The sequence below is a fragment of the Phocoena phocoena genome, chromosome 9 (assembly GCF_963924675.1).
Source record: "Phocoena phocoena chromosome 9, mPhoPho1.1, whole genome shotgun sequence".
Lineage (NCBI taxonomy): Eukaryota > Metazoa > Chordata > Mammalia > Artiodactyla > Phocoenidae > Phocoena > Phocoena phocoena.
Window position 1 is genome coordinate 14,052,775 of NC_089227.1, and position 20,151 is coordinate 14,072,925.

General features: G+C 40.0%; 1 protein-coding gene and 1 pseudogene across 1 annotated transcript in view; one reads left to right on the top strand and one right to left on the bottom strand.

Annotated features, from left to right (window-relative positions):
* The first annotated feature begins 2,906 nt into the window (after positions 1 to 2,906).
* VPS41 (VPS41 subunit of HOPS complex) overlaps positions 2,907 to 20,151 on the top strand; it is a 178,780-nt gene continuing 161,535 nt past the window's right edge. The window contains exon 1 of the mRNA XM_065884478.1: positions 2,907 to 2,940. The gene's annotated coding sequence lies outside the window, so the exon portion shown is untranslated. The remainder of the gene's footprint in view (positions 2,941 to 20,151) is intronic.
* Positions 4,396 to 4,945, bottom strand: LOC136128325 (large ribosomal subunit protein uL22 pseudogene; annotated as a pseudogene).

Below are 20,151 nucleotides of genomic sequence, written 5' to 3' on the forward strand. Positions count from 1 at the left end.
AAATACATTATAGATGTTGAGGAAAGACATCAGAATAGTGACCAGCCTCTGCAATAAGTGGTGCTGGGAAAACTGGACAGGTACATGTAAAAGTGTGAGATTAGATCACTCCCTAACACCATACACAAAAATAAGCTCAAAATGCATTAAAGACCTAAATGTAAGGCCAGACACTATCAAACTCTTAGAGGAAAACATGGGCAGAAGACTCTATGACATAAATCACAGCAAGATCCTTTTTGACGCACCTCCTAGAGAAATGGAAATAAAAACAAAAAGAAACAAATGGGACCTAATGAAACTTCAAAGCTTTTGCACAGCAAAGGAAACCATAAACAAAACCAAAAGACAACCCTCAGAATGGGAGAAAGTATTTGCAAATGAAGCAACTGGCAAAGGATTAATCTCCAAAATTTACAAGCAGCTCATGCAGCTCAATAACAAAAAAGCAAACAACCCAATCCAAAAATGGGCAGAAGACCTTAATAGACATTTCTCCAAAGAAGATATACAGACTGCCAACAAAGACATGAAAGGATGCTCAACATCGTTAATCATTAGAGAAATGCACATCAAAACTACAGTGAGATATCATCTCACACCAGTCAGAATGGCCATCATCAAAAAATCTAGAAACAATAAATGCTGGAGAGGGTGTGGAGAAAAGGGAACACTCTTGCACTGCTGGTGAGAATGTGAATTGGTACAGCCACTATGGAGAACAGTATGGAGGTTCCTTAAAAAACTACAAATAGAACTACCATATGACCCAGTAATCCCACTACTGGGCATATACCCTGAGAAAACCAAAATTCAAAAAGAGTCATGTACCAAAATGTTCATTGCAGCTCTATTTACAATAGCCCGGAGATGGAAGCAACCTAAGTGCCCATCATCAGATGAATGGATAAAGAAGATGTGGCACATATATACAATGGAATATTACTCAGCCATAAAAAGAAACGAAATTGAGCTATTTGTAATGAGGTGGATAGCCCTAGAGTCTGTCATACAGAGTGAAGTAAGTCAGAAGAAGAAAGACAAATACTGTATGCTAACACATATATATGGGATTTAAGAAAAAAAATATCATGAAGAACCTAGGGGTAAGACAGGAATAAAGACACAGACCTACTGGAGAACGGACTTGAGGTTATGGGGAGGGGGAAGGGTGAGCTGTGACAAAGCGAGAGAGAGGCAGGGACATATATACACTAACAAATGTAAGGTAGATAGCTAGTGGGAAGCAGCCGCATAGCACAGGGAGATCAGCTCGGTGCTTTGTGACTGCCTGGAGGGGTGGGATAGGGAGGGTGGGAGGGAGGGAGACGCAAGAGGGAAGAGATATGGGGACATATGTATATGTATAACTGATTCAGTTTGTTATAAAGCAGAAACTAACACACCATTGTAAAGCAATAAACAAAACAAAACAAAACAAAAAAAACCAGAAGGATCAGGATGGCAGATGCCGTAAAACCAGTAACTGGAGATGGTTAGCAGAGGGAGAAACAATTTAGAAGGGTCGGCCTGATACGTTTCATTAAGTGTCTGGAGAACTGGTAAGCAGTAGAAGAAGTGGATGTTTTACGTGTCATATTAGGGTGAAGAGCAAAAATTACTGTGGAGAGATTGTAGCTCCAAATTAATAAGGACTTTCTAATATTTAGATTACCGTGAAACCAAAACAGGCTGCCCTGGGATACAGAGGAGATTCTGATATTCATCATGGTTAATGATAGAACTGCAGTCAAATTCTTAAGTACACCTAACATTCATCCCTGTTTCACAGGTGAACTTTGAGAGCAGGGCCTGTATTGTCCACTAGGCTCTTCTGGAGGCAGCCTGCCACCTGCTAGGTTCTTACTGATTTTCAATGAATGAAATTAAAATATTTTCAAATGCCCGATTTGTGTTTATCCCGCAGTCCAGTTTGCACTGAGTAATATATGCATCCAGCTTTCTTTAAAACGTTTATTGTTTTTGTCTTGATGTATCTAAAATGTCCTTGCCCCATTTTTTTGGTTCTGTTTTTCCTTTAATCTCGTGGTTGGTCGCGAAATGCTTACGTTCCGTGTCAGCATATTAGTTGTACCCTTTTATTGCTATTGATATCTATAAGCACGTTAAGTAAATCTTCGTTTTGCTGACCTCTTTGCGGATGCGTGGCATCAGCAGATTCCCTTTGAGTGGACAGGTGAGAGATTAGCGGAATCAAGTCCATTTTTTTTCCCCTTTTTGCTTTGTTTTCTCCAGAGCAGCAAGATTCATCGTCTAGCAAGAGGGAAACTGTGTTAAATGGCAGAATTTGTCTTCCAGTTAATGGTTTGAAGAGTGGATGTAAATTATACAGCTTGTTTGCACAGCGTCTGATAGGTACCACACTAGGGGAATTCTGTTGTAAAAGCTGTTAAGCAAGACAATCATTTTGACTCAGCCAGATTCATAGCAGAGTAATTAATAGCACAAGAGCTTTGCCATATAAAAGTTGGCTTGTAGATAATTTGAGATGACAGTTGCCTCTTCTGAGATCAGTAAGGCTGCTTTGCCAGACCGATTTCCATCTTTAGCGAAGGAATAAGCCTTCTGGGTCCTCCCATGGGGAATTCCTGGGGTCATTTGTTAACCTGCTGACCAGTCAAGGGAGGTCACTGGGAGCGGTGGATCCATGTGGCCCCAGAGCGACCATCTCAGGGTACCCTGCGGGGTATGAAGAAGGTGTTGTAGGAGGCCTGCGAGAGTCGGACCATGTGGAGTTCTTTAAACTGGAGTTGTAAATTACCTCCAAAAAAGGGCACATGGGTATTGGTGGTGGGGACATGATGACTCTTGTTCCTTGAAAATATTTTTTCTCCTTTTGTCATGTGTTCTGACCGTTTTCCCCCGCTCTCTGCTTTGTAGGAAAACGGGTCTCTTGAAGAATCTACAGATGAGTCTGAGGTAAGGTGGGGATTCAGGAACCTGGGAATTTCTAGGTAAGCCAGCATCTTGCGCTGGTCATGCCTTGCAAAATGCAGCATTCCCCGGAACTTGGCATGGTAAAGTAGGGCCATAGGTGATTAAACCTTGGGGAAGGACATGCCGGTCATCTTTAAAACTATTAAATGGATTGGCTTGAAAAATAAACAGGAAAAGGAACACAAAGTTTTTTCCTCAATTTGAACAGTATTTTAACCTGAAGCATGTTGGCAGTGGCGAAATTGATGCAAAGTTTTACAAACCAATCTTGACACTTAAAAACCTATTTTTGAAAATAGCCACTGTCGGGTCTGCAATACTTATTCTTTCTTTTTTCTTTTAATGAATATGACGTGCTCATTGGTATAGTTTCTGAATCATCGAAATGCTCATTTATTTCACAAAATAAAAAGGGAAGTAACTACCTTAAAAGCTGTTGGGGAGCTAAGTTGTATTAACGATTGAATTTAAGGAGAAAAAAGTAATATATAAAGGAGGGCTTTCAAAAAATTTCTCAAGGCTATGCATAAAAAATAAGTTTAAGCATAACACTGATTAATTAGTTTATTAGTTTTATAGATGGACTAATAACAATAATTACTTTTTTCCTTTTAGTATTTCCTTTGACTCAGAGGAATATAAAAGTATTTATGATAACCTTTTGGAAATCCACACCAATGTGATATTTAATATAACCTATTCCATTTGGATTGATGTTATAGTTATTATCTTTTTTGCTTTTGGCGGGGAAAGGGGGACTTATACATATTCTTCTAGAGAATATCTTACATATCATGCCATCATGCATTTGTATTTTGGATGTAGAGTTGTGGTTCCTAACATTTTCACTACTAAGGATCTCTGATAACCCTCTTCAAAGCCCCTGGTAAGGTGTTACTGAATTTGCTTATAGATAGGATATAATAGTTGTGAATTTTTAATGAAGCATTGAAAGCATTTCAGACCAGCACCATTTTTATTTTTGGAAAGTTCTACTTAACTGAGAAGCCCGTGTTCTCAGAATCACTGGTTCAGAATCCTGCAGTGTCAGAGCCCTGTCCAGGAATTTCATTTCAGAGATAAGGAAAATGTTGGCAGCCACCTACATCTAAATCTTTCCCCACATCCTTCAAATGCTAAACGGATCCAGAAGGAAAGCAAACAAAAGCATGCATAACCCCTGTCTCCAGCATAGTTAGGAAACAGGGAGTACTCTAAGCTCTGGATTGACTGGAGCTGAGGGTCAGATGGATGGGAATGAGGGGAGAGTAGCTGAGCCCCAGCGGTGGCAGAAAACAGAAGGAAATCATAAGTCATGCCCCATCCTGAGTGGGGAGGTTGTGAGAACAGGTCTGAGATGGGTGGATCTGAGCAGTGACTGTGCTGGAAATTTTTTTTTTTTTTTAACTTTTATTTGCATTTATTTTTTTGTGGCATTTATTCCCAGGCCGTAGGTTTTTGTTTCTTCAGTTTTTTCTGGGATATCTTTTTCGTCTGTGCCACCTCCTCTTCTGGTTTAGGAACAATCTGTTCTTCTTCAGTAAGGATCATCTCAGTGTGGCAGGGAGAGCTCATGTATGGGTTGATCCGACCTTGAGCTCTGGAAGTCCTGTGCCACACTGCGGGGAATTTGTTCACCTGGCTGTGCTCAGTGACCAGAGAATCTACATCTAAGCCGTTAAGTTCAGCATGACTCTCTGCAGTTTTGAGCATGTGCAGTAAGAATACAGCACTCTTTTTGGGCCACTGACCCTGCATCGAGCCCCACTGTTTGGCCTGGGCACACCTACCAACTCCACCATTGTAAGGACAGATAGGCACACATTGCTTCTGTAAAGTAACATCCTTCAGATACTTGGTGGCTTTTGGATATGCATACCCTTAATGGTCTGGGCAGTTTCACGAGTGTTCTTAAAGTGAACACGAAGATTTGAACCTCTTGCATGGTTTTGTGGGGTTTTTCTGGGTCAAGTGGATAGCGAACCATTTTTAGAGGTCACCTCAGGCCGCTTACTGGAAAAGCAGAAAATTTAAAGAAAGGTGTTTGAAAATGCATGAAACACTGGCCGTACAGCATTGGGGTGGGACTGCTTCTCGAGAGAAGGGGGAGGCATCCCCTGGAGGCCTGGTGGTGAAGGGAAAAGGAAAAAGCAGGGAAATTCAGGGTGCCCAGAAACAAACAATATCGTAGAGTCAAGAGATTTACCTATTCTTCTCTCCCCATCACCAAAAAAAGATGCCACTTATTAAAGAAAACATCCTTCATTTACCGGTGTAACTAAGAAACCTAGTAAAACAACCAAATACCTCACCTTTCCATGGGAGCACCTGTTGGTGCTGTCCAGGAAAATCTAAGACATTTTAAAATGATCTGAAACGGCAGGTAGCATCTGTATAAAACTACTATAGGAAAAAAACAAAGTGAGAATCAAAAATTTTCCAAGAGAACACCGACATAACACTCCATCATGAGTTGAATATCTTTAAACAAGCCTTTGCAGATGTGAAAAACTGTCTTAAACCAGGAATTTAAAATCTCAGAACAGAAATGAATCAAAAAACTAGGAAGTGAAGGAATAAGAGTTGACCACACTCAAGAAAGAAATGGAAGGAAAAGATACATGAACGTTGAGGAAACTGAGACCCAAAAAGGAACCTGACCATCTGAGGTTGTAGCTGTTTCATGGGAGAAATGGGTTCAGATTCTTGTCCTCAGACTCTGGGCTCTTTTGGTCATTTTGCCTTCCAGCCCTGGTGCCTTCTCAGGATGGTACCTCAGGTTCATATCTCAGCTGTGCTTCATCCTTGCTGCGTGACCTTGGGCATAGCACTCAACCCTTGTATTCTTCAGTTTCTTCATATGAAAAATGGGAGTTACTGCTAACCTTGTATTGCTATTGGTATTGAGGCACCACTTGGTGGCCAGAGAATCTTTATTCTTCCTTTTCTTCCTCTATCTCTTCTTCCCCTTAGGTTTTGTAACTGTTAATTAAGCGTTCTCAGGGCAGGCATTTCCTTTATGTACATATACCTCTTGTTTACTCAGATGCTCAGGTGATTTCCATTTTTGTGAACAATACTCAAGTGTTTTCAACCATGTAATATAACAATTTATTTTTCTATCACTTTACGAAATGCTGCATTTCATATAAATTGGGCTTTCACGTTACAGGAAAACCATAGTGTTAGGTTATTCTGAAGTTCCTTTTTAAACTTTTAGTTAATTTTTAATTTAAAAATTTTTAGTTGTGGTAAAACATGCATAACATAAAATGTACCATCTTAACCATTTTGAAGTATACAGTTCAGTATCATTAAGGATATTCACATTGTTGGACAACGTGTTTCTGGAACTTTTCTCCACTAACACTTATTTTCCTTTTTGTTTTTTGATAGTAGCTATCCTGACGGTGTGAGGTGATATCTTACTGTGGTTTGATTTGCATTTTCCTAATAATTAGTGATGTTAAGCGTCTTTTCGTATGCTTATTGGCCATTTGTGTATCTACAGAGATATATCTATTCAAGTCCTTTGTCCATTTTCTAATCGAGTGGTTTGCTTTTCTGTTGAGTTGAGGAGTTCTTTATATATTCTGGATATTAACCCTTTATCAGGTGTAGATATGGATATCAGATAGATACCTGGATATTAACCCCTTATCAGATAGATACAGATACAGCTCAGCAACCTGTGGATAGGATGGATAGATGGATAGCTAGCTAGCTAGCTAGGTAAAGGTCTGTAGAGTTATAAGTGATTTACCTTTATCTTTATGTATTCTATATAAAGGAAAAAAGAATATATAAAGAATATGTATTTATCTATGTGTATATATGAATTACATATGTTTTCTCCCATTCCATAGGTTACTTTTTCACTCTGTTGAGTGTACCTTTTGACATGTAGAAATTTTCGTTTTTGACGTAGTCCAGTTAATCTATTTTCAGTTTTGTTTCCTGTGCTCTTAGTGTCATATCCAAGAAATCATTGCCAAATCCAATGTTGTGAAGCTTCCTCCTGTGTTTTCTTCAAAGTTCTTATTTTACTGTGTTTGAGAAAAGAACACAGAATGCTCAAAATTATATGTATGTTTTCCACTAATCTTGAAAACTGCAGCCAAAGGAAATGAATTTGAGGTGTGGAGTATAATTAAAATAACAAAAGTGGTGTTCGTGTCAGGATGTCAAACTTTAAGAATGTTAACTTGTTCTTTATACTTAAAGTAGAAATTCAAAACCAGATTACGACCAAGATAGTAAGTAATGTTATTTAATAAGCTTTATAGTTGTATTCATGTTAATACTTAATTATGGCAAATTTGGAGGATAACTAAACTGGCCTTCATGTCTAGGATTTTTTGTTTTTAATATACAGTCTACTGTTTATTCCACCTTGAAATGGTGAGCCAGACTGTTTCTTAGATGGTGTCTTGTAAAGCTTAACAAAGAAATATGTTGTCTTCGAAAGGGTTTCTTTCCCGTTTTGAAGCTCTAAGATGTTTTCAGTTTTCAGGGATGATGGCTGCTATCATGTAGGTGGTAGCAGAGTGCTCTGGGAATACAGAGGAGTGGGTGTTTAGCCGGGAATGGCTTCGTTAGGAGTCTTCAGGAACTATTATGGAGGATGAGTCTGGGCAGAGAGGCTGGGCACGTCTCTGGGAAGGAGGGAATATATGTGCCGAGGCCAAGTCATGAAAGTGCATGCACGTTCAGCCAGCTGTGATGAGCTCTGTGTGGCCGGCATGCAGGAGGAAGTTGGGGAGACGAGGTTAGACAAGGCAACTAGGGTGCGGATGTGAAGCTCCTAATGTGTCGAACCTGGCAGTTTGGACTTGACCCTGTGGACACGGGGGCGGGCGGCAGAGGGGAGGCAGCCAAAGCCTTGATTGTCAGGGGTGAGGCTAGGGGCTGGTGACAGATGAACTGGCCGGAGAGACCCGTGGCAGGAAGTTTCCAGTGGAAGCCCCCATTAGAGATGGGGTATAGGGGCCTGGGCTAAGCAGTAGCAGAAGGCAGAGAGGAAATACTTCTCAAGTTCAGTGAACAGGAAGTATAGGCTGGTATGTGAGAGATGAGCTAGACGGGGCAGGGTGGTGTGGTCCAAGAAGATTACCAAAGTATCTAGTTCTGCTGTATGGTGGGAAACAGAGTCAACCCCATGATTAGGCAGTTAAAGGCAAAAGACATTCTAAGCCTAAACTTTGATATCTCTGTATTCAGTTTTTTTCCCCAAAGGTGGTACTTTTTACTTCATTGGTGACCCCTTTTATTAATGGCTTTGTTCTGGCTGAAACAAGCAATAAACTTTTACACACACACACGCAAGTGAGCAAGCTAATATGTGGGATTTTATTTTTAAAATCCTACAAGTTACTGCTTGTAGAGGAAGGTTCTGCGCTCTCTTTGGAGCATAGATGGTATTGTGGAATGAGCACAGTATTGGGCATCTGTTTGGGTAATGAGGCTCATTACAAAAACAAGCACGTTCAAAGTAGGAAACAGTGCTTACGTGTATTAATCGGCCCTATGACTTGGCCATGATTACCGCTTCTGTTTTACAGATGAAGAAACAGACTTAAGAGTGTTTAGTTAAGTTGCCCAGGGTCACCTGGCTTGTAAATCGATTAGAACCCAGCAATCTGATTGCAAGTTCTGGTCTTCTCACCTCAGTTACGCTACCTTCAACTTCACCTTGACCTCTGTAATTTTATGCCAGACTCTTCCTCTATGCACCTTTATAGAATTAGACAGGCCTTAAAAAAAAAACCTTCCTTAGAACTTCTTCCTATGTATAAAATGATATTTTGGGTGATGTTACAGAGTTTGGCTTATTCAACTAGTAGGATAAGACGTCAATTTTAGAATCTTTGAACTGGCTTTCTGTTCTGGAGAAGAGAGGATTGTCTAGCTAATGTATATATGACATTAATAATCTAATAAAATTCCTGTTTTGTCATAAAATAAATGATGTTATTTATTTACAAAATAATTAAAACATTTATAAATAATTATAAACATACGTATGACATATTTATAAAATAATGTTAGTTATAAGTTATATCCCCTTTGAAAAGTACATTCATCTCTGTGTACAAATTTAGCCACAGGAATGTGCATTACAACTTTTTATATTATAAAAATTTGAGAACAGGCTGAATATCTAGAAATAAGGAATTGCATTATATTTTTAATTTAAAAAAGCTTTTTACAAAAATGCAGTTTAGAGGTGGGGGTGATTGGCAAGCTCTTTTTGTAAATGTTTAGATAGTAAGTACTTAAAGCTTTGCAATCAAAGAGGCAATACTGAGGATATTATGAAGGTATGTAAGCATATGAACATGTAAAAACCCTTCTTTGTGGGTTGTACAAAAACAGGCATCTGGCTGGATTTGGCTGTGGGCTGTAGTTTGCTGATTCCTGATTTAGAGAATAATCCAGTTTCTCTTCAGCCTCCAAAGTCCACATATGATCATAGAAAGACTACAAGGCCACATTATCACTGGGTCATGTGACTCTTATCATAATCTGCCTTCATTTAAAAAAATTTTTCATAACATATGCATTACTTATATACTTAGCAAAACAGTACAATTATTTTAAACAAAACTTGTTAATGTCTGTACGTATTACAGAACTTTTGGGTTGCAAAGCTCTGGAACCCAAAATAAAACTGCCTGTCCTTCCTTCCCTACCTCAAACTCAAACAGGGAGTTAGGGAAAAAGTTTGGTTTATTTCTTGCCCTCTTTATTTTATCCAAGATTTTATATAAAACCAAAATTGTTTTTACTCTAATAAGCGTTTTTTTCTTGAGTTTTTAAAAAGTTTAAAATTTTGAGATAATCGTAGATTCACATGCCATTGTAAGAAATAATACAGAGAGTTTCTTTATACCCGTCACCTAGTTCCCAATGGGTAACATCTTGGGTAACTTTAGTACATCACAACCAGGACATGATATGATATGTGATGGATATTGATGCAATCTACAGACCAGACCTTATTCAGACTCCATCAGTTTTATATGCATTCATGTGTGTGTGTGTGTTTGATTCTGTACACTTTTATCACATGTGAAGATTCCTGTGACCACCAGTGCTGTCAAGATACAGAACAGTTTCATCATAAGATGAAAAATAAGTTCCCTTTTAAGTCACAGCCACTACCTCCCCCTCCTCCACCACTTGGCAACCACTATTCTGTTCTCCATCTCTATACATTTGTCATTTCAAACGTATTATATGGATGGAACTGTACCATGTGTTTACCTTTTGAGATTGACTTTTTCCTACTCTGCTACTCTTTTCATTGGTGTGGTTAGACCATTCACATGTAAGGGAATTATTGACATATCAGGATTTCAGTCTACTGGGTTTTTTTGTTTGTTTTCTGTTTTTCATTTCTCTTGTTTCTCTTTTCTTCCCTTTCTGTGAGTTGCTTGAGCATTTTTCTGAGATTCCATATTGATTGATTTATAGTGGTTTTGAGTACATTACTTTGTATGGTTTTCTTAATGGTTGCTGTAGGTGTTAAAATATGCATACAAAACTGGTCACAGTCTACTGATATCCAGGACATTTTACTACTTCTTGTCACATATAGAAACCTTACTTTTATGTCCCTTTACCCTTCCCATTTTTAAAATACATTTGTCTTAAATACTTTGTTCATTGAGTACCACATCAGTTGGTATTAAACTTTTTAATTCAACTATCAAATATGATTTAAGAAACTCATGAAAAGAGGGATAATCTGCTATGTTTACCCCATTATCACCCATTTTTATATTCTTTTTAAAGTTCTAAGCCTTCTTCAGTTTTCTTCTATCTTCTGTTCCTTCCTGTTTAGAAAAATTCCATTAGCCTGTTCTTTAGGGATAGATTTGCAAGCCACAGATCCTCTTAGTTTTTCTTCATCTGAGAATGTCTTTATTTCCCTTTCATTCTTAAGGGATATTTTTACCAGATATGGCATTTGTAGTTGACAGTTCTTTTGTTTTAGAACTTGAGAAAATATGTGCCACTTCCTTCTGGCCTCTGTCATTTCAAATGAGAAATCTGTTGTCATTTGAATTGGTACTCTCCCATAAGTAATGTGTCATGTTTCCCTGGCTGCTTGCAAGATTTTTTTTTACTTTAGTTTTTAGAATTTTAATTAGGATGTCTCTTGGAGTGGTTTTCTTTGATTTCTCTTCTTTGGAATTTGTTTAGCTAATTGAATCTGTAGGTTTATTTGCTTCACCAAATTTGGACAATTTTCAGCCATCATTTCTTCGAATATTCTCAGTTCCTCTATCTTCTCCTTCTGGGACTTTGATAATGTGAATATTACCCCTTTTGTTATTGTTCCACAGCTCCCTGAGACGGTTCATTTTCTCCAGTCTGTTTTCTCTTTGTTGTTCAGATTGGGTAAATTCCATTGATAGATCCCTAAGTTCATTGGTTTTGTCCTTGTCATCTCTACTGCTGAGCCCATCCAGTGAGTTATTTCTTTTGGGTATTGTATTTTCCAATTCTAAAGTTTCCATTTTTTAAATGACTAATTTCTTTGCTGAAATATTCTATTGTTCCATTTGTTTCAGGAGAATTTATAATTGCTTGTTGAAGCACTTTTATGATGGCTGCTTTAAAATCCTTGCCAGATAATTCCAACATCTGATTCATTCATTTTGTTCTTATTATATACATTTTAATGGAAGACAATATTTAGATCATGAAGAATTATCAGTTACTTCATTTTATCAGGTTTACTTATTTCCATGTGTTGTGCTCTTTGCTTTACATGGATTATTTCATTTAATATGGACCACAGTCCTTTTAAGTACTATATTAGGCAGGATGCTGAAGTAATAAACAGTTCCAAAATTGTAGTGGTTTGACATAGCAGAGGTTTATTTCTGAGTAGAATCAGTGACACAGGGAGAGGAAATTGAGGCAAAAGCAATATAGAAATGTCATCATCTTCCATAAGACCTTTCCTATTTGTGGGCCAGGTACAGTGTGCTGTGGAAAACTTTCATAGAGCTGGAAACTGAAGCAGTTCTGCTTCATAGAGATATGTATTTTTTTAAATGCTGTTTTGAATAGGTTCTCAGTGTACTGTTTATTTAGAAGTATATGCCACCTTTGTAGAGGAGTTTAGTGGGTTGTACAAAGAACTTTGCAGTAGAGGCATCAAAGTGTTAGCCTAACCTTTCAAGATTAAACTTGCACAGCAAAGAGGAGAATTACAAGGGGAAAGCCATCAGGCTAAAGAGGGTTGGCAAGGAAAGAGAAGAGCACTGAACGGAAACTGGTATGTAGTGAAGTCTGCTTTCTACCAGGTAAGGGTTCCAGTGACCTTTAGTTATTCATGAATGCAACTGAATAGATAAACGAAGGCTTATCCTGCCTATGGTGTGTTCCTTTGAATTGCATGTGAATTACATGACCTGTGCCTGGGCCATGGCATGTAATAACAGAGGGTTAGTTACTGTCACTTCTGTCTTTATAATTTTTGTTACCATTATTTATAAGCATGCCTCCTAAGTGATGTCCACTCAGATCTGGCTTAGTTCTTGCAGATATCACAATTAGGAGGTTTTGAATATGTTAGATACATTAATTTTACTAAACCAAGAAGACAGACAAATAGCTGAACCTATTTAAAACAAACCTATACACAGTTTATGTCGAATGAGGAATTAATTTTAAAATGTACCTTCTCGGTGCATCTGCCACAAGGAGAATTCTTTTTCAGTTTTGTTAAAATGAAAACCAGTCATTGTGAGAAATCAGGAGATAGGTTTTTTAAATCAGGAAATGCATCACAGAAAAATAATTTATTTTACCTGGCAGGTAGAACATTGTGAATCATTTATTGAGACTTAAATTGGTTCTTTATATCTATTAATTTTAATAAACAAATTTATAGCAACTGGTAACTAAAATGGTAATGTACCTTGTTATGAAATTGATTGGTGAGAGAAAGGGAGCATGGGGTTATAATATTGTATCCTTCCAAATAGCCCTTGGATTAAAATTTTGCTTTTTCATTTAATGAGCTATTAATATTAACAGGTTCTGCTGATTATTGCATCATTCAGGCAAGAATAAACATTCTCTGTGAAACATATATTATAAAAGTGATATATTTGGAAACTTAGTAGAAACTTTCCGGATGCAAGATTTGTGAAACTGTATTTCTGCTGCTGGTTCGAGATTGAGAAAATGAACGTGACTTTTTCTGGTATGACATATATTTGAACAGAATTTACAATTTCACTAGGGGAAATTTATAATTTACATAGGAGGAAAATTATTTTAGACAGCCCAAGGTGGACTGATTATTTTATTTATACAACAAATATTTATTGGATACTATTATGTTTTGGGTGCGAGGATACACCAGCATTTGATAAAGGAGGCAGACAGTAAACAAAAACATATATATCAGGCGGTAATACATGTTACAGATAAAAGTAAAATGACATTGGGTAAGAGGACTGTGGAGTGGGCTGAGGGATGCTCTTTTATCCTGGACAGTAGGGGAGGGCTCTCTAATAAGATGACATATAAGTAAATATCCAGGGGAAAGATCTCATAGATGAAAGGAAGAGCAAATACAGTACCTTCAGTTGGAGTCCTGCTAGAGGTCTTCGAGGATATGAGCAGGGCTGCAGCAGAGTAATAGGAAATCATGTCTGAGAAGTAATGAGTGGTCAAGAACTAGAGCCTGTAAGTCAGCTTATGGACTTTGGTTTTTACCGTGTGTAAGATGGGAAGCCACTGGAGGATCATTGTTTGGTAAGATCCCTTTGGATGACGTTTGAAAAAAGTCAGGAAGGTGGTGGCAAGTAGGAAGCAGTGAGACCCGTTAGGAGGCTTTGGCAAAACTCTGGCTAGAGGTGATGAAGATTTGGGGCATTTTTTGAAGTAGAGCCAATGGATTTGTTGATTAGGAGGTGGACATGTAAGTGAAAGAGAGGAATCAAGCATGAACAACTAGGATGATGGAGTATGTTAATTGAGATAGGGGAAGACTCTAGCTAGCACTGGTTTTGGTGCTCAGGGTGAGTTGCTGGTGATGGTGGTAGTTGGGCGGGGTGGGTAAATCAGAAATTCCATTTGGGGTATCTTAAGTTGGAGATGTCAATTAGCCATCCAAGTGGAAATGTCAAGTCAGTCATTGGATAAAAAAGACCAGTGCAGGTCTGGACTGAAGATAAGAATTTGTGAATCAGGGCTTCCCTGGTGGCGCAGTGGTTGAGAGTCCGCCTGCCAATGCAGGGGACACGGGTTCGTGCCTCGGTCCGGGAGGATCCCACATGCCGCGCAGTGGCTGGGCCCGTGAGCCATAGCCGCTGAGCCTGCGCGTCCGGAGCCTGTGCTCCGCAATGGGAGAGGCCACGACAGTGAGAGGCCTGCGTACCACAAAAAAAAAAAAAAAAAAAAAGAATTTGTGAATCAGCATTTGGATGGTGTTTAAAGCCATGAAACTGGATGAGATCATTTAGGGCGTGAGGACAGATACATAAGAAGCCTGATGTCTGGACCAAGGCGTACTCTAACATTTTAGAGGTCTGGTAGATGAAGAGAAATCTTCAAAGGGGAGTGAGAAGGAGTAACCAGTGAAGTAGGAAGAGAACCACTAGAAAGCAGTGACCCAGAGGCCAAGGGAGGAATGCATCTCGGGAGGAAGAGCGTGGTCAGTTATACCAAATACTGCTGGGAGGAGGAATAAGATGAGGTCTAGGGCTTTACCCTTGGATCTGTAATGAGGCCATTGGTGTGCTCCTTACAAGAGCAGTCGTGGTGGCTCATACTGGTGGAGTTGGTGGTGGGACCTGACTGGAATGGGCTCAGGGGAGATTGGGTTGGCAAAATGTCTCAGATGCTTGCAGAAATTCTTGTACTGTGTATTACAAGAGGTTGGTATCTAGAATGTTCATAAGGGACGCAGTTGTTCAGTGACTGTTAAAGGAGATGATAGTTGTTTAGCACTTTGTCATTAAAACGTATTCAGTAAGTATGCTGCTGCTACTGCTGTCTTGTTATTTTTGTCCAGTTCTATGCCAGGTACTTTCAAGAAGTCAGGGACCCTGTCACCAGGTTCTCACTAGCAGAGCTACTTGTGAGTGAACAAATGAATTACTCTTCACAACAATGATAGGAAGCTGGCATTGTATGTTCATTTTGAAGATGGTGAAACCAAAGAGACCTTTGAGAGGTCCCTTTGTCAAAAACGTGCACCAGTGACCACCCCTGGCCTCCTGACTCAAGCCGAGAACAGTTTTATCCCACCCCGTGTCCTCAAAAGGATCATGATTTAATTTAGGGGCAAGCAATGAGAACTCTTTTAGTTAGGGGTTCAGCTTGGGGAATCCAGCTCCATAGCCCACCATCATTTTTATCCTCTCTGATTGATATATTATTCTCAGTAATAGGCAGATACGTAGAATAATGGTCCCCCATGGATGTCTTCATCCTGATCCCTGGAAGCTGTGAATATGTTATGTGACATGGAAAAGGAAATTAAGGTTGCAGATGGAATTAAGGTTGCTAATCAGCTGACTTTAAGATAGGGAGGTTATCTTGGATTATCCAGGTGGGACCAGTGTAGTCACAGGTCACAGTGTAGTCTTTACAGGTGGAAGGTGGAGGTTGAGAAGGTCAGAGTAATGTTGTGTGAAACAGGACTCGACCTGCTCTTGCTGGCTTTGTAGGTGGCGGAGGGAGGAGGGGACCCACAGCCAAGGAATGCACGTGGCCTCTAGAAGCTGGAAAGGACAAGGAACCAGATTCTCCCCTAGAGCCTCCAGAAGAAGGCAGCCTGCTACCATCTTGATTTTAGCCCAGTGATATCTGTATTGGATTGTAAAATAACAAATTTGTGTTGTTTCAAGCCAGTGAGTTTATGATGATTTGTTACAGCAGCGATAGCAAACTAATACAGTAAATAATGTGATTGTATAATCTTGGTCCCTTAGCACTCTTTATTCTTAGGGTTTTAGGAGTAAAATACATCCAGCAAAGGAGAACATACAGAAAATAGTTGTAACAAAATTGCTAATACTGGGAGCTATATTTATAAAAACTTATGTGTGTCTTTTCTGATAATTGCTCAAGAATGTTGTTTAAATGGTAATTCTACTTAACAGTTAGGGCCTGATACTACCCTGTCAAGGCTTTAAGGCAGTTTTTTCTCTGCAGCCTCCAGAAATGCTATAACGAATCTAAGTAACACATAGATTTCTTTTCATCTGTGAGCTATTTCAGTTTGAGTACAACCTTTTTTTTTTTTTGGCTGCGTTGGGTCTTCGTTGCTGAGCACGGGCTTTCTCTAGTTGCGGTGAGCGGGGAGATTCTCTTCATTGCAGTGCGCAGGCTTCTCATTGTGGAGGGTTCTCTTGTTGCGGAGCACGGGCTCTAGGCATGCGGGCTTCAGTAGGTGTGGCGCATGGGCTTAGTTGCTTTGCGGCATGTGGGATCTTCCCGGACCAGGGATCGAACCCGCGTCCCCTGCATTGGCAGGTGATTCTTAACCACTGTACCACCAGGGAAATCCCACCATTTTTAAATATAGTGATCCACAGGCATCCGTGTAATCGTAATTCTTTAGAATATGGCTCTCTTCTCCAGAGACCTCAGTGGATTAAATAAATCTCTCAAAATAGTATCAAAGAGATGGGAGTGGGGAAACCTCCGCTAAAGCTTAAGATTTTAGTCTGTTTTCATCTTTTCCATCAGTGGTTGGGCATTTTTGAGATACTTGGCCTGTGATGGGCTACTTTTGGTCAAGCATCCAGGAGAGACTATTGGCTTAATAAGAACGGGACTGTAGCATTTCCTTTAACTTTCTTAATAACAAGATTCACATTTAGATATGTTTGAAAACATTTTTGAAATGATGTGACAAACTCAAAAGTAATATATCTTCGTTTTTTGTAAGCAGTATAAAACAAAGAGGGAATTAGATTAGAAATAATTATGTTTGCTCAATTTTATGTCTGGAAATGAACTCCAAAGGGAAGATATGAATTATACCGTTTAAACTTGGGAGCTATAATACAAATAATGGTAATATTTTTAGTAATTGACATTCACTGGATACTTAGGTGATGCTGTGCTTTGTGCTTTACATACATTTATTACATTTAATTCTCACAACAATCCTATAAGATACATATTATCATCCTCCTTTCACAAAAGATGAGGTAACTGAGGTTTTAAGTAACTTGTCCAGTGTATGAGGACTGTGTATGGTACAACTGGCATAAGAAAACTATATTTTAGCTTATTTTGTGACTGCCCACTTGATTTTGAATTCCAGTAGGTTTTTGAATAACTTTCTCTCCTTTCTTCCCCTGTCCTTTGTTAACAAATGACATTAATGAACTTTACCAAGATTTTTTTTTAATTTTTAAAAAAGATTTATTTTATTTTTTTGGCTGTGTTGGGTCTTCGTTGCTGCGCGTGGGCTTTCTCTAGTTGCGGCGAGTGGGGGCTACTCTTCGTTGCAGTGCACGGGCTTCTCATTGCGGTGACTTCTCTTGTTGCGGAGCATGGCATCTAGGCACGCGGGCTTCAGTAGTCGTGGCACGCGGGCTCAAGAGTTGTGGCGCACGGGCTTAGTTGCTCCGCGACATATGGAATCTTCCCGGACCAGGTCTCGAGCCCGTGTCCCCTGCATTGGCAGACGGACTCTCAACCACTGCACCACCAGGGAAGCCCTTTACCAAGATTTTTTGATCGTTCTTACTTCTCATATCTCTTACAGCATCTCCTAGATTTTTGCTTTCTATTTGGATATGTCCTGGAAAAATATGTTTCAGTGTGGGAGTTTCTGAGAGTCTTCTGAGCCTTTGTAAAGTGCCCTTGAGGTAAATCTACAGGGAAGCAGCCCTGGGAGGAGGTAATCTCCACTTGGTGGCGGAAGGCTAGAAGACAGAGGAGTGAATGCAGGTCAGTCCTCACCCGTCCACGGGCTCGGCTGTTCTGCTGATTTCTGTAGTGAATGGAGCAGCAAAACCTCCAAGTTAGGCATTGTGGGGGAGAGGTAAGCATCAGGTCTGAACAGCTCCCCCTTCTAGATGATTTCACCTGCTTCCATGGTTTCTCACTCAGGGATATTATTCTGGAATCCCTCCTTCCTATCATTTTTATACAATCTTCAGGGTTGATTTGGGGGAAGGGGACCAGCAGCCCAGGCCAGCTCTCTCTGGCTTGGCAAGAGCTGTGTATTAGTCAGGGTTCAGTAGAGAAACAGAGCCGATGGGCTTTGTTTAGGACCAACAGGAGCTGGGGGGGGGGGGGGGGAAGAGAGGGAGAGATTTGAGAGAGAGAGGATCTGAGAGAGATCCGGTAGAATCTGAACGAGGATCTGAGAGAGACCAGTAGGATCTAGAAGAGAGAGAAAGATTTATTATAAGCTACTGGCTCATGTGATTATGGAGCCGGCAAGGGTGATTCGGCAAGCTGGAGACCCAGAAGGAGCTGATGTTTCAGTTCAAATCCTAAGAGAGGAAAGAAGTCACCCACTTGCAAGACAGTTAGGCAGGAAGAACTCTTTCACTAGGTGGGAGGGTATATTTAGGCCTTCAACTGATTTGGTGAGGCCCACCCACATTGGGGAAGGCAGTCTACTTTACTCAGTCTACCAATTTAGATGTTATTCCCCTCCAAAAACACATCACAGAAACACCCAGGATAATGATTTGCTGAATATCTGGGCACTCCATGGCCCAGTCAAGTTGACACAAAATTCATCCTTATAGACTGTGTTTTGTTTTTTCCATACATCTTCAACTACCATACCAAAAATGCTACATTTATTGTTGTTCATCTTCTTGTCTTTCACCTTGGCTAAAATTTCTAAATCAGTTTTGAAAAATAAAGTGATATTAGATCTCTGTTTACTGAAATTTTTTTTTTTATAAATCAGAAATGAGTGTTTAATTTTGTAAATGCTGTTCCTGTATCTGTCACTGTGGGTCTGTGGGGCTTTTACTTTGACCTATCAAATGATGCAATCAGATTTCTTAATAAACCAGTCTTTGCAGTTCTGCAGTATTTGACCGATTGGCTCACCGAGCTTTCTATTAACGTATGCAGAGTTTGCTTTATGATACTCTATTTTGAATTTTTACGTTTACACTTGCATCAGATCACTGAACTCTGTTTTTTCTTTTTTTCCTCTGATGTGTTCTTCGGGAGTTTCGATATTACAGTTATGCTACCCTTTCAAAATGAGTTAGGAAGTGTTTACTTCACTGTCATGGGGTAGTTTAAATAACTTAGGAATTTTCTATTCCTTGAGGATTTTTTTTTTTAATTTTTTTTTTTTTTTTTTTTTTTTATGCGTTACGCGGGCCTCTCACCGTTGTGGCCTCTCCCGTTGCGGAGCACAGGCTCCGGACGCGCATGCTCAGCGGCCATGGCTCACGGGCCCAGCCGCTCCGCGGCATGTGGGATCTTCCCGGACCGGGGCACGAACCCGCGTCCCCTGCATCGGCAGGCGGACTCCCAACCACTGCGCCACCAGGGAAGCCCTCCTTGAGGATTTTTAATAGAACTTGCTGCTAAAACAGTCTAGGCTAGGTACCTTTCTGCAGGAGATAGGTCGTACTTTGATGATTTTTATTTTGTCAGTGTGTACGGTGGTTATCTTATTCTGTTTGTCTTTAAAAAGTGCTAACCCTTGGACTTATTAATTATTCTGTATTCTGGTTTATTAATGCATGTTTGCTTTTACCTTTATTTTATTTTATTTTTTTTTTTTTGCGTTACGCGGGCCTCATCAATGCTGTGGCCTCTCCCGCCGCGGAGCACAGGCTCCGGACGCGCAGGCCCAGCGGCCATGGCTCACGGGCCCAGCCGCTCCGCGGCATGTGGGATCTTCCCGGACCGGGGCACGAACCTGCGTCCCCTGCATCGGCAGGCGGACTCTCAACCACTGCGCCACCAGGGAAGCCCTGCTTTTACCTTTATTAGTGTGCTCTGGTTCCCTGCAATACCCACCTTCCTTATGCCAGTGTTTTCTCGGTCCTGCAGTGCTTACAGCTGGAACTCCCTGACTGTCAGTAATGCACTGTCCAGGTGTTAGGGACTTATAGTCTCTGCCTGTAGGAGGGCGATGTAGGCAGATGGTGGCTAGGGTTGAAAGTGTAGAGAAACAGTGGGCAGAAGCTGTAGATAGTCACCTCCTTCTGGAGAAAA